The 14,680-nt window shown below is 40.0% G+C and overlaps 1 protein-coding gene and 1 pseudogene across 2 annotated transcripts in view; one reads left to right on the top strand and one right to left on the bottom strand.

The window, feature by feature from the left end:
- The window catches only part of ythdc2 (YTH domain containing 2), a gene marked incomplete at both ends in the record, with an annotated part of 117,881 nt that overhangs the window by 23,977 nt on the left and 79,224 nt on the right, over window positions 1–14,680 (bottom strand). The gene's annotated exons all lie outside the window — the stretch shown is intronic.
- Window positions 4,730–6,630, top strand: LOC311361189 (annotated as a pseudogene). Its single transcript has 4 exons — window positions 4,730–5,023; window positions 5,164–5,317; window positions 5,709–5,818; window positions 6,303–6,630. The product of its transcript is annotated as an uncharacterized misc_RNA (transcript).

Genomic DNA, 14,680 nt, shown 5'->3' with positions numbered 1-14,680 from the left:
GGGGCCGTATAGGCCATAATTCAAACTTACCTCTCACACTCACTACTGAACACCTCTCACACTCACTACTGAAAACCTCTCACACACACTACTGAAAACCTCTCACACTCACTACTGAAAATGAAACCTCTCACACTCACTACTGAAAACCTCTCACACTCACTACTGAAAACCTCTCACACACACTACTGAAAACCTCTCACACTCACTACTGAAAACCTCTCACACACACTACTGAAAACCTCTCACACACACTACTGAAAATGAAACCTCTCACACTCACTACTGAACACCTCTCACACACACTACTGAAAACCTCTCACACTCACTACTGAAAACCTCTCACACTCACTACTGAAAACCTCTCACACACACTACTGAAAACCTCTCACACACACTACTGAAAACCTCTCACACTCACTACTGAAAACCTCTCACACTCACTACTGAAAACCTCTCACACTCACTACTGAAAACCTCTCACACACACTACTGAAAACCTCTCACACACACTACTGAAAATTAAACCTCTCTACTGAAAACCTTCCTCTGTGCTAGCCATCTATGCAGAAATGCAGATAATTCAGAAGTGTTCACAGACTGTAAATTAAATATTAATTATAATTGTATACATATTATAACTGTTTTCTTATATAGTCTTCTAAGCCCTTCTAAATCATAAGGAATGATAATTAATAATAATCAAAATCATCAAGGCATTAATAAAATATACTGAAACGTAAAATACAGTCAGACCCATCTCCAACTTTCAGTAGTGTATTTGAGTGTATCTCAGTAGTGTATGTGAGTGTAACTCAGTAGTGTATGTGTAAGTGTATTTCAGTAGTGCATTTCACTGTAACGGAAGGCATTTCACTGAAACGGAAGGCACTCGGACCAGGATTGTCGTGGGGAGCAGCCAGCAGGAGGAAGAGGTGAGCATACAAACATGCTATGATGAGGTTTTGATTATTAGCCATAATGTCGTAACCATCCATGGTATACTTTCCTCGAGCCAAGAGATGGTGAAACGATGGTATATGCACATTTAGAAGCCACAAGTTAAAGAAAAGCTTTAAGTAAAACATGTTTTATTCGCGATGTCATTTAAAGCACTACACTACCCACAATCCTAAAGTGTCTTTGATTGGTGGAGCTCGCTGTTACCATGGAAACGTTTACCTGCGAAAGTCAAGTCGTCGATTACTGCTATCACTGAACTCGATCGTTTACCACAGAGCAACCATGATTTCCCTTACTTAAGCCCAGTTCAGACCAAAGATTCGCGACGCAACAGCTTGCAACTCCTTGCGACTCCTTGCGACGAGACGGGCTGAGACGTTGTAAAAACGGGGCAGTTCACACTGCTGCACCGGGCGGCGACGGCAGGTGGTTTCCCTAGCAACTGTGAACGCTCTGGCACAGCTGAGAGCCGCATCAGCATCACTTCCATCCTGCTAAAAAGTAACCTAACTTAGGTTTGCGACTAGTTTTATTTTTATTTTGGTTGACAGTAGGCTAGAGTTGCTGTGTTTCGCCATTCTCCACTACACAGCAAAAAGGGATGTGTCAAAAAACAACACACATGGTTGTGTTGATATCATTTTGACACATGTTGTGTAGATTTTAGCACATAATGTGTTATTTTTTATTTTATTATTGACACGATACATGTGTCATCTGATTGGGGGAAAATAATTTGTTTAATTTTTTTTTAAAACATGTTCTTTTGTTTTTTTACAGTAGTACATAAAATAGCCTTAAAACGAATAAAAATAAATAAAAGTAAATATTTTTGCATGTGAATAATCTAGTTAAAAAATTTAACGGTCCGATCACGTCATGCTCCTTTTGAATTTCTGCATTTGACCCATGATTTGACCGCTGTCACCGCGCTTTTCACTCTTGTTCGAGGGAGGAGAGGAGGATGGAGTCGGAGTCGCAGCCACCTGTAAGTTAAGTTTTTCATTTGGTGTTCATATTTATTAGCAAGATAACATGCAGAAAATAACCTTTAAAATATGTTAAGGAGCTAAATAACGTTTGTAATGACTATAACCTGCTCCTGGTTAGAGTTAGCACAATAGCTATCTGTTAGCTTCAATAAACTTGGTGACCTCCCATGCAGTAACTTAATGATAATACAATATACGGTACATTAACGGTCAGGCTATGCCGACTTTTGACGGGGAAAATAGAAAGGTTTACAGCATAAAGTATATCGCCAGGTCAGATGGCTACACATTTCCCGTTGCTAACGTTTTTTTTTTTGCGGTAAATTGATATTAGCAGGCCAGCCAGAGGTAAGCTAAATTAGCTAAATTAACGTTAACCTCTGAACATGATGGGAAATAAGCCCGAAAACTGCGCCATTGCCAGTGTGCAAGTTACTTTCAAAATGTATTGGACAATATCCCCGTCGGTGTAGAGTAACGCTTCACTTTTTACATTACTTTTGCGTTACTTTACTGTTAAATAACCACAGAAGTAACGTCATGAATGATTCGGCAGAATCAAAGCGGAAATAGCGGTGCTTTTATTTTGAAGAACCAGGACAACTGGTTATGTTAATGTACGTTAAGTTAACTGCTGTGAACTCGAAGCTACCGGTCAACAGAAGTCGTTAACGTTAGCAGTTGGCGGAAAGTACCTACACCGAGAACGAGACGGTAACGTTACGGAGGAGTGGCGGGAAGGGGACGGGGGAGGGGAGACGTGACGTGACGTCGCTAGCCGCGCGGTGGCTGACGGCGAAAGTCGCCATATTGTGAGGCCACTTGTCGCTTGTTGTCAGTGTAGGTAACGTTAGCATCCGTGACAGCTAGCAAGGCTAACGTTACTAGCCTCCCGACTCGGTGCTCGTAGCTTCATCTGCTCTCAAGGAGTGAGTGAGTGAGTGTGCGTGTGCGTGCGTGTGGTGTGGTAGGGGGGGGGGGGGGGCTATGTTTGTCTGATATGTATGTGTATTAATGTTCTGTAATTAATTTATTTTGTTGACGTAATTAAAAAGAAAAGTAGTGGCGGTGGGGGGCGTAGACGTTTCTGAGCGGAGTTTTGAGGGAGCTGAGATGAAGCTAACGTTAAGTGCAGCAGAGTTGGGGGTTGCTCGCCCCACTAGAAATAGATGTGTCACGGTAACAGTGCTTTGAGCTCGAAAGTCCCCGACTGCTAAACACGGACTCTAACCTGCTTCCTTAAGTGCATGTGACTGTGTGTGTGTGTGTGTGTGTGTGTGTGTGTGTGTGTGTGTGTGTGTGTGTGTGTGTGTGTGTGTGTGTGTGTGTGTGTGTGTGTGTGTGTGTGTGTGTGTGTGTGCGTGCGTGTGCGTGTGTCAGAGCAAGGGGTTAAAGGCTGTGTGGATTTTGTGGAGCTGGTTGATAAGAATGACATGTGTGCGCATGTGTAAGAGTGATGATTCTTATTGCTTTGGATCCTGTAGCTCTTTTTTTTTAATGAAAACTTTAGCTGTGCTAGCAATTTTTGTAAAGTCAAGGAGGGCTGCACAGTCCAAGTTCATGTAGTCAGATTAGTTTTGGGTTGAGATTTATTTATAAACTCATCATACTATACAATGAGTGTAAATAGCATTTCCCCCTCTTTTCTTCTTCCCCAGGAGGACCCAGACCACGAGCCTGGATCAGTCAGAGTTCTTGCTACTGTCTTTAAAAATGCAAAAGAGTGTTCAAGGAAGATTTATACTGTTCACACTCTTGAACAGCTTATAACTCAAACCACATCAGAGCAACTAGGTTTTGCATTTGACAGAGTTCTGAAATATCACACTGATTTCCAAGAATTTGTTGATGTTGACAGAAACACAGCAATCAAGAACTTTGATAGATTTCAGGTCTTCATGTCAAGCACAGAAGCACTATCCCAAACAAATGCTGGCGAGGCCCATCAGATTCAGGTATTTGTGTTCATTGTTCATGTGAATATATTCCAGGTCTCTTTTTAGGGGTGGGCAATATAACCTGAAATCTGAAATTTGCAGTCACATGTACACATCACTAGTACTGGAGGAATGCATTTATCTAACATCAGTATGGCAAAATCTGGGATGGTAAGAGAATCATAATGTCGGCAACAGGCAATCCTGGGCGTATCACCCACCCCATGGCTCTATACTATACGTAATAGTATTTTAAAGGTTAAATTCACCTCCATCATGTCTCTCCATTATTGTAGCATGTTCCAGTGCCAAGTGAACAGCGAGGCCTGCAGTCTCTACTTCAAAGCAAAGCACCAGAGATACTTGAAGAACACAAGATAAGAGGAACACTGAAAATTGAGTCAAGGAGGCTCCTTGTCAAAATATGCATCAGTCACTTGGTGGAGAAGCATGGATAGTAAGTATATAAGCTCAAAAAATATTGAACGAGTTTGAATTGTACTTAATAGTCATTGCCCTGACAGATGGCAGTTTTGGATTTTGCTCTTCTCTGTCCCCCCAGTTACCCACCAAATGATGAAAAGCTTGCTCTCGCAAAGAGTATCATCAACACTTTCCCATCCTTGAAGGTTCAGATTGATGGAAAAGGAGATGGATTTGTAAGTAACATGATCTAATGATTTATATGGCCTAAATAACAGTCAAGTTGTTGTTTTTTATCTCATTGTGTATTTTCAACACTTACTGTACACTATTCAGTATTCTAAAAAAAATTTTTTTTTGTTGTCATTTCAGGAGCATTTTTATGATCCATCATCCCATTCTGGATTCTTGGAAATGAGACTGCGTAACATCCGCCGAAAGCTGGAAGATGGTCAGCGCCGCTACACAAAGCGTAAGATAACCTGCGACAACAGACCAGGGTCAGAACAGGAACAGGGTGACAGCAGTGTGACCAGTGAGTGGATCACACTCATGAAACGGCTAAGGCCCTCTTCAGAGAACATTCCTTCAATCAAATCAGCAATGGAGAAGACGTACACCAGGCGTAGGTCATGGATATCAAAGGAGACTCCCACAATGGCTGAAATCTTCAGCGAATACCCACGCTTCTTGGATATGCCGAGTCTGGTAGGTGTCATATTGCAGCTCAGTCATTATTCATAATTTAATTTATATTTTACATATTTTATATTTTAAATATTTAAATGTTATATTGTTAATAACACGGTTGATTTAGAATATATTCTGAAAATGTCTCTTTATGTAAGTTGGATATCGAGTTCGGCAAAATGACGGACGGAAAGACTGACCTGTTCATCAGACGATGGGAAGCCAGCATCATTCCAAAGCTAAAAGCTGTGGCTGCCATGGAAAGAGGTGATGTTGCATCTCTTACGAAGGGGATGGAAGACCAAACAGATGGTATGTGTGTGTGTGTGTGTGCATGCATTTATTTTCTTTATTTACATGATCAATTATGATGATGATAATAATATGGCATGTATGTGAATAGAATGTAGGAACCCTCGTCCTGTTTCCTATTTAGCAGTGATGTTTTTGATCAGTGTAGTACTTTCTCAGTAGCCCAATCCATGCTGTTTTACATATGAAATATCCACAGCTGTAGTAAGTCCTGAAATCAGTGCCGGAAACTATTTTGGGAACACGAGGAGTAATTTTCAGCATTTATGTCAGGGCTTGTAGATACTGAAATGTGGTCCATTGACTTTGCATTAGTTTGTGGCTAGCTAGACAAAGCGGTAGGTATCTAGTTCTGTGGATATCTAATTTTCTGTTTTCATTTCATTTTCAGATGAGAAGTGCTACACGATGCTGGTTGTCCTCACACATCTTCTGCCACCAATACCTGGGAGTCGCTGCAGTGTGAAATCTGCAATATCATTCCTACTGGATTTTGTACCGGTATGTTTTGTAAGACTGAGCACCTTTTAGGTTTTTAAAGATGGTTTATGAATTTCACAATACAAAATTACAAATACAGTATATCAAGCAAATAAAGTGCAACCAGTGCCTAAGTGCAAAGGATTCATAAAGTGCTATCACTTCATAAGGCCAGTATGTGTCAGGGAACACTTTGAAATTTGTCCACACTTCTTCTCCAGAGGTCAGCAATTATCGGTTTGATTACTGTGTTGTTGTCAATTACAGTCTGCTGTTTTACCATAGTACATCTTGTTTTGCATAATTTTATATCACACCACACCTATAATTATTTGTATCTCTTCTGTATGTTTAGTATGTTTAGCAATTTATCTTCCCTCTGTTATTTATAATGTCTTACACTTTTTACTTAATGCAGTATAGCATGCCAATTTAGACTTAAATTTATTTCTGATGGTGCTTTTTGAAATCGTTAAATGTATCTATTTTTTCCTCATCTCTTAAGCTTGGAACCAGCATTGCATCCCTCTCCAGCGACCCCAAGACAGCATCAAGGACCCAACCACAGCTGATCTGCATCGGCAATTTGAGGAGCACAGCACACCAGCACGTCATCATCGCGAGGAATGATGGGAGTGACCATTCCTGTAGATGAAGGCCTGACATGTGCCGTAGACAAGCTATTTAAGCTGTACTGGGTCTGCAACTTGTCCTATCCACCACAACTCAGCTCTGTGTTCACCTTCTTTGAATACATCTATGACGTGACCATCTCAACCAAGAGGAGATCCAAGGTACTAGAGCTTATCTCTAAGCTTCAGGCTGCTGAGTAGCTCACGAGAGAATGTACATATGTCCAAGGTGTAGTCAGTCAATATCTACAGAAGTAAAGACACTAATTTGGCATTTACGTGAAATACATGCCTTATCAGATGGACAGGACTTGACTATCATCTGCAGCCAAGATGGTTGCCCAAGGATGTACCACAACTTCAATTCATTTTCCAAACATCTTCATAGAGACCACCAGTCCACACCAACATTCTTGGATAATGTGTCTTTCCAAGCTAATGACCAAAGTCCAGCAGATACATCTGAGGCAGGGCCATCTAATATTGAGGACTCACCAGACTTTATTCCATGTAAAACTGCCATTCCTAGTGACTGTGTTGCTTCTTTTCTGGCAAAAATGTATTCTTCATCAAATACGACTTTAATGGATGTAACAAAAAGTGTTAGTTGTACACAAGAGATGCTAGAAAGGACTGTAGAAAGTTTGCAACATTCAACAACTACATTGTTGAATAATCTGCAAGTACCACTTGACAGTGAGTCTGTCCAGTCATTAATGAGCAAATTTGAAAATGCTAAAACTGTGTTTAAAGATGTAGACACACCTTTCAAAATGAACAAATACTTTTCAGAGAAATTTGGTCTTGTGAAGCCAAAATAAATATTTCTTGGTCATAGGGCAGACACTGGAAGAAAATGTGGACAAGTAAAACAAGTGTTGGCAGCAGACACATGCCAGTATGTGTCAGTAATTGAAACAGTTAAATTTTTATTCAGTAATGACCAGATGCAAAAGGTTTACCTACAGGGTAAGAAAGATACTGTAGGCAAAATGCACAACTACTGTGATGGCTCTCAGTTTTTATCTCATCCGCTGTTTAAAACATTTCCTCAAGCCCTCCAAATACAGTTGTATTTTGACGACTTAGAAACAACAAACCCTTTAGGCTCTAAAACAAAAATTCACAAAATGGGGGCCGTGTATTTTGCTTTGAAGAATCTGCCACCGCAGTATAATTCATCACTTTAAAATATTCACTTGTGTCTTCTTTTCAATTCCATGGACCGAGAGGTATATGGGTTTGGTAAAATTTTGGAACCACTGCTAGAGGACATCAGACTCCTTGAAAGTTCTGGTATACAGGTGGAGATGCAAGGACAAAACCATCAACTGTATGGAACAATCTGTGTCTTGACTGCAGATAACTTAGCTATCCATTCCCTATGTGGATATCTAGAGAGCTTTTCAGCAAACAAGTATTGTCACTTTTGCATGGTTGACAAAACAGTTGCTCAGTCTGTTTTCGATGAAGATGATGTTGAGAGGCGCACAAAAGAAAATTATCAGCAGCATGTCAGATGTAATGATCCAAGCTCAACTGGAGTTAAAGAGGACTCTTGTTTAAATAAACTGCAGTATTTTCATGTTACTGAGAACACATGTGTTGACATAATGCATGATATACTTGAGGGTGTAGCCCCTTTGGAAGTGAGACTAATGTTACAACACTTCATTTATGAAGAAAAGCTTTTCACCCTAGAACTGTTGAATCAAAGAATTTCCAGTTTTGACTATGGGTATGGAAATGAGAAAAATAAACCAAGTGTTATTCTCAATCTGAGAACCTCTGACAATGCAGTAAAACAGACTGCATCACAAATGTGGTGCCTTTTGCAGGTGTTACCTTTTTTAGTTGGTGATCTCATTGACACAAGAAGTAAACATTGGCATTTATTCATTTTGCTGAGAGAAATATGCAGCATTGTCTTTGCACCCATTGTGACACATGGGCTTGCTGTATTCCTGAAACAACTCATTATAGACCACCACTCATTATTCAAGAAGCTCTATCTTCGAAATTTGATTCCGAAACACCACTTTATGGTGCATTATCCCAGGATGATGGTAACGTTTGGACCTCTTTCTCAGCTGTGGTGTATGAGATTCGAGGCCAAGCATAATCCATTAAAAAGACATGCCCATGTGGTTGGAAACTTCAAAAATATTTCTAAAACACTCAGTTATAAACACCAAGTTCAGCACATGTATAGCTTCAAGTTTGGTGATGCTCTTTCTGAGAAAATGAGTGTTACAAATGCATACCCTGTGTCCATCAGCTCATTGAAAAAAGCAGATGTTGTGCTGGACAAACTGAAATCCACCTATGATGATGATGACTTGACTTTGAACAGCTCTGTCTATGTTGCCCACACTGTTAGTGTGCTTGGCCAAGCTTACAGAACCGGCTGTGTATTGCCACTTAAAGTTGACAACAATGGAGAGCCTTCGTTTGGTGAAATAATTCATATTATACCACAGGCTGACAATGTATCCATTCTGATGTTTGTAAGAATTCTTACAGTGAAGTTCTTTGATGAGCATTTGTATGCTTATGCGGTACAAAAAACTAAAAAATATGAAATGATCAACCTGACTGATGCCACAGATGTCAGGCCTTTGGACATAATGTCAGGTTTCTCCACAGATGAACTATACTTAAACCCAAGGTATAAGATTGTCTAGCTTCTCAAGAATGCAATGATGAGTAATAGGATCCTGTTATGTTAGGGCTGCAACTAATGATAATTCTAGCAGGTCTATTAAAACTGTATGGTTGTTGTAGTTATTGTTAATGTTTTCTATGTCATGCCTGTTGCTTTTTACAAATACTTTATTTAGGTTTTACATGCATACATATGATATAACATGATAGAAAAATAAATAAAAAAGGAGCAAGTTGATACAATACATGGTTAATCAAACAAAAGGTTAATAATATTTTAAAGTTGCAAAATGTCCCAAGGGAGAGTATGTTGCTTGTCCAGTGTTTTTGCCTGCTGTGTAACTGTGTATGATTGTTGTAGTTATTGTTAATGTTTTCTATGTCATGCCTGTTGCCACTGATGAGTTGATGTAGGATTCTGTCAACCTTTGATTGATTAAATGTCTAACATTTTTATATGGTCTGTCCCTTTAATATTTAGAATTACAAATGCCTCATAGTTAACACATTAAATTGCAATATTAACACATTATGTAGTAGTTTCTGGACATTTTAATTTACACATAATCAACATTTTATGTGTTCAAATGACACATTTTGTGTGTTAAATTACCTGACACAATTTGTGTGTTAAAATGGCTCACACATTTATTGTGTTAATTTTGACACAACATGTGTTGTCCCTGAGCACACTCACGACATGTGTTAAAATTCTGCACATGTGTCATTTTTAACACATCTCTTCTTGCAGTGTACTTCTGCATTGTAGTAATTTGCTGGAGCTTAGTTTATTTAGATCCCGCTAGTTGGATACATTGCATTCTTTCGTAGTGGCGACTTCTCGACTGCAAGGGAAGCTCGGCTTCACCAAAAATTTCGAAAATTAAATGGTCAGATATATACTGTTGTGTTAACATGTCATTGATTAAAAATGCGTTAGAACACGTCCATCGATAGACGAGTTTGTTCAGAATCAGCTGCTTATCGCAGGTCGACTGACTCGATTTCCTTCTCATACACTTACGTGTTTAATTTGCGTGTGTTTAGAAGATGGGCGCGCACACACACGCGCACCAAGCATCACCCGCATTCATTCATTCTATTAAATACTCACTCGCGGTAAAACTATGTTTTCTCACGATCAAATACTCATCAATCCTAAAAGTAATGGGCTTGTACACGATGTCTGGGTCAAGAACATATGTGTTTGCTGTACGGTGTTTGCAGATGCATTGATTTAAAAGTACAACTTACCGCTGTATCAGCTGTTCTTTCCCAAATCATTTAACCAATCATTTACCCTAAAACTAGATTTTGTTTTGGAAGCCTGGAATATACTTTGCTCGAATGTATTATTGTTATTATTATTATTTTAACGCATGGCATAGCCTACTATACTTCATTCATGTTCATTCAGCAGCCCTATGGAAAAAAAATGTTTCCACAATCCACACGCTATTTCTATGCAGTTTCACACGTATGACTAATCTTTGACATCATAATATTTAACATGCAAGTGTAGTGGTGCCTGGTTGCTGCGGGGGAAAATCAGCTTTGCGCCGGGTGCAAACTAGCAACGACACATGCGTCGGTGTAGAAAGTCAATTGCGCCGGGCGCAAGTTAGGGCCCTTCTTCTGTTTGGCGCACATGGCTAATTTGCGTTATTTTAACGGTGGTCCCGTTAAAAATAATGTCAATGAATCAGCTCAAGTCTAACATTATCTACAATCGTTGTTCTGGAACCAAAGATAATACCGTTAGCATCTACAACTTGTAGGCCTATTTAATAAGCCTAAATTATTCTGTGCTGTGTCCTGATTGGCTGAAGAGAAATAGCCACATCGTTGCGTTCTAAAACTGGACCTGGCGATTTGACATGTTCAATCTTCGGCGACTCCTTGCAACACCTTGCGACGCCTTGCGACGACCAGTTCACACTGCTGCAACTTTTCCCCTGACGTTCTAAAACAGTCTCGTTGCAAGTCGTTGCGTCGCAAATCTTTGGTCTGAACTGGGCTTTAGACTCATGGAAAGTTAGAGTTGTTGTTAGAGCTGTAGATTAAATGAGCTGTACATATTGAAAATATGTTGATATAGAATATACGATGATATAAGATAAAAAACAAAATAAAAATATATGATATAGCAGTGTTGTATAGTAATTTGGGTAGTATAAAGGCTAGGAATACATAATGTTGAATGAATAGTAACTGGAATAGGCCTACGTAACTGAATTCACATGTATTAAAAACGAGAAACGTTATTACCTTATTAATAACGTTATTATATAACTGTTTTAGCCGACACACTCGTTGGGAATTAACATTGTTGAATTAACATTGTTGACGGTCGATTAAGGAATTTGCTTAGAATTTGCATCACTAATTCACAACCATGCTCTGACATGTTGCCTTTTCTAATGCTAAACCTTTTTCTTTGAGGATTATAACAGTGATACTGAAGACACCTCTAGTGTACTCCAGGGTCCTAACACTAGAGGCAAGTCAAAAGTCAATCAACCCAAAATGCAAGATCTAGAAGATGACCAGTATGACTCAGACAGTTGCTTCGAAGTGGATGCCACGGCCTTCAGCTGCCCCCCACCTCCAAACAGCCTCCTACCCATCGATGCTGTCCCATGCTCAAAAAGTTCTCCAAACTCCAGGATCCGCTCACCATCCAGATGTGGGACAGCCTCTAGCATGGTCGCAGCCACCAATTCCCTCCCACCGTCTGTTTACCCTGCACCAATCAGCCACACTGTTGGCTTGGAGTCAGCTTCCTACAATGTTGCAGCCACCAATTCCCTCCCACCCTCCAGTAGTGCCCCAGCCACCAGTCACTATGTGACCACTGGTGGTGGGACATCCAGCAGTATTGCAGTCTCCACCTGTCCCGTCAGATATGGCACTGATGAACCCAATAGTTCTGACTATGCAACATATTTATCATTGATGACCGATTTCTCTGACCTATCATCGGATGATGAAGAATTAAACCTTGCAATTATGGCTAGCATTGAAACTCAACAGTAAGTTCATTTTAAGTGAAGACTTAGGGATATCATCGGTCACATATTCTAATCAGAGACACATTCCTGTTGTATGCCATATGTTCAATTGAATATAAGTCAATTGTGTCCATTTTTAAACCGAAAAATAGACTTTCAATTATGCCACTGGGGCCACCGCCATCCCTCCCATAGGCTTTAACCCCACACCATCTATCGATTTCCTCCATGAGAACGGACATCAGGATACATCAAGCCTCCCTATTGCTAATACATGCATCAACTGCCTCAACCTACCTTTGCACACCTTGTACGCTGTTTTCAAAGACAAGATGGACTTTGCCTTAGGCAACACACATGGGTTTGGCAGAGCTTAAAGGGCCCTGTCTACACTTGTCCTTCTGTGATTACTTTTTTTATTTCTATTCTGAATTGGAAGCCACAAACATCACTTGCCTCAAGCGATGGATGAGCAGTATTTGCTACAATAAGAGTTACCTGGTGGTCACAGGGCCTAAGTTGTTCTACAGTCAGCACCCTTTTTAGCTATTTCTCGATGGACTCTGTTTACACCCCACTGTGAAAACAAATTTTACCCACTGTTATGTTCCATATGAAGTGCATGTGAGACCTTAAATAACTTAGTTTGATGTGGTAATATACATTTTTGCTTGAAGTCTGGTGCTGACATGACATTGTCATTACATGAAAGTTAATGGTTTTATACAGTATTTGTTGTTTACTCTGCAATTTTACCAGTTGAATGGGTTTTATTGAGATATGTAAAAAGTGATGTTTGTCAACTTGAATGGTCTTTGGTAGTAACAACATACATTCAAATCTTCGGGATCAAGTCTCCTTGCCAGACTGACACTTTATTTTGTGGCTCACTTTATTTTTACTTTTTGCACCTATCTTCCACTGCATGTGGGCCCTTGTTATTCCTAATGTTACGCAATTGGCCTGAGTTAAAGAGGAGAGAATAAGAATAGAATAAGAGAATAATTTATTTTGAAATGTCAATTTTGAAAATTCCCACATACACAATATCTTGTGGGTGGGGTGTCAGCACTACATTCACGTTAAAAATTTGCTGTCGCCCAGTAAGTGAAAAAAAGTACTCAACACTTTCAGCTGTGTGCAGTAACATTTTATCCACATGGCTTGTTTTTTGGTTTTATGACAGTAGTATGTCCTGTTGTGACAAAATAAACAGTTTTGCTTGGCATCAGGTCTTTTGGATTGATTATAGAAATAAGATTTAAATAATGATAGAAATAACAGATGGGACACAAACGTTTTGAGGTGTATTGTAACAACTAGGCCTTACAATGTAACAATGAGGCCTTTCAAGAGTTATTAAAGAATAAACCAAACCCACAGCCAAATCTGTGAACCCACACATCTAATGGTCAAAAGCAGGGTACTGAAAACATTTGAGAGGGTTTCAGTAGTGTATGTGAGAGAGTTTCAGTAGGATATGTGAGAGGTTTTCAGTAGTGTGTGTGAGGTTTTCAGTAGTGTGTGTGAGAGGTTTTCAGTAGTGTGTGTGAGAGGTTTAATTTTCAGTAGTGTGTGTGAGAGGTTTTCAGTAGTGAGTGTGAGAGGTTTAATTTTCAGTAGTGTGTGTGAGAGGTTTTCAGTAGTGAGTGTGAGAGGTTTAATTTTCAGTAGTGTGTGTGAGAGGTAAGTTTGAATTATGGCCTATGCGGCCCCTCATACGAATTCCTGCCTGACAGAACATCGTGTCCATCATTTTCCGTCAAGGAAAAGCAAGGCTTTTCGTTTGTGGGTGCGTTTTGTGCAGGTGAAGAGAGCAGACTTCACGGCAGCGTCTGTCACCGTACACTCGTGCGCTACAAATCACACGTGATTTGTAGCGCTCATTTCACTCCGGAGAGCTATCGACAAGGAGATTTGTTGGAGTCTCAGATGGGATTTCGGAGTAAGGATCATGTGAGGCTGATCGCTGATGCTGTTCCCGCTGTTTACTTGATGGTTTCAAGTTCAAAGCCAAAGGATCCACTTGAAACTGGCGTGGGCGGGACTGGAGGACCAAGTGCTACCACTGCTAGTGCTAGCAGAAATGCTTTGCACCGAAAGCTGTCCCTTAGCCGAGTAAGTCTTACTTTTACCTTTTAACTACTGTTTTGGTGATTTCCTAATGTGTTAGTGTATTAATGGCGGAATAGAGAAGTGATTTGAGCATTGGGCAATCCTCCAGCTAGTTAGCAACATAGGCCCACAACACATTTGGCTATTGCATTAGCAAACATTTTGTAGCTGATGACATGTGTGTTCCGAAATCCATACTTCCACGTAGTACACTATCCGCACTCACTAAGTGTGCTGATTTTCAGATGTCAATGTCTTCCAAAATCGAATACTCCATGGTGCACTACCCAGAAATTCCCGCAAAAAACATCCCGCTGTGAACGGTGAACTCTTTACGCGTAGTAGCTATAAAAGCTACAAAATAACTAAATTAATGCAGGCTATGTGGAAAATGCTCGTTGAGTCCACACTTCACGGTTTGACCGTTTTGAGTACACCATCCCGGTCCTTTCAGTACACTT

The sequence above is a fragment of the Micromesistius poutassou genome (assembly GCF_964030765.1).
Source record: "Micromesistius poutassou genome assembly, chromosome: 16".
NCBI classification, from domain to species: Eukaryota; Metazoa; Chordata; class Actinopteri; order Gadiformes; family Gadidae; genus Micromesistius; species Micromesistius poutassou.
The sequence above is the reverse complement of the archived record's forward strand: the minus strand, read 5'-3'. Positions and strand labels throughout refer to the sequence as shown.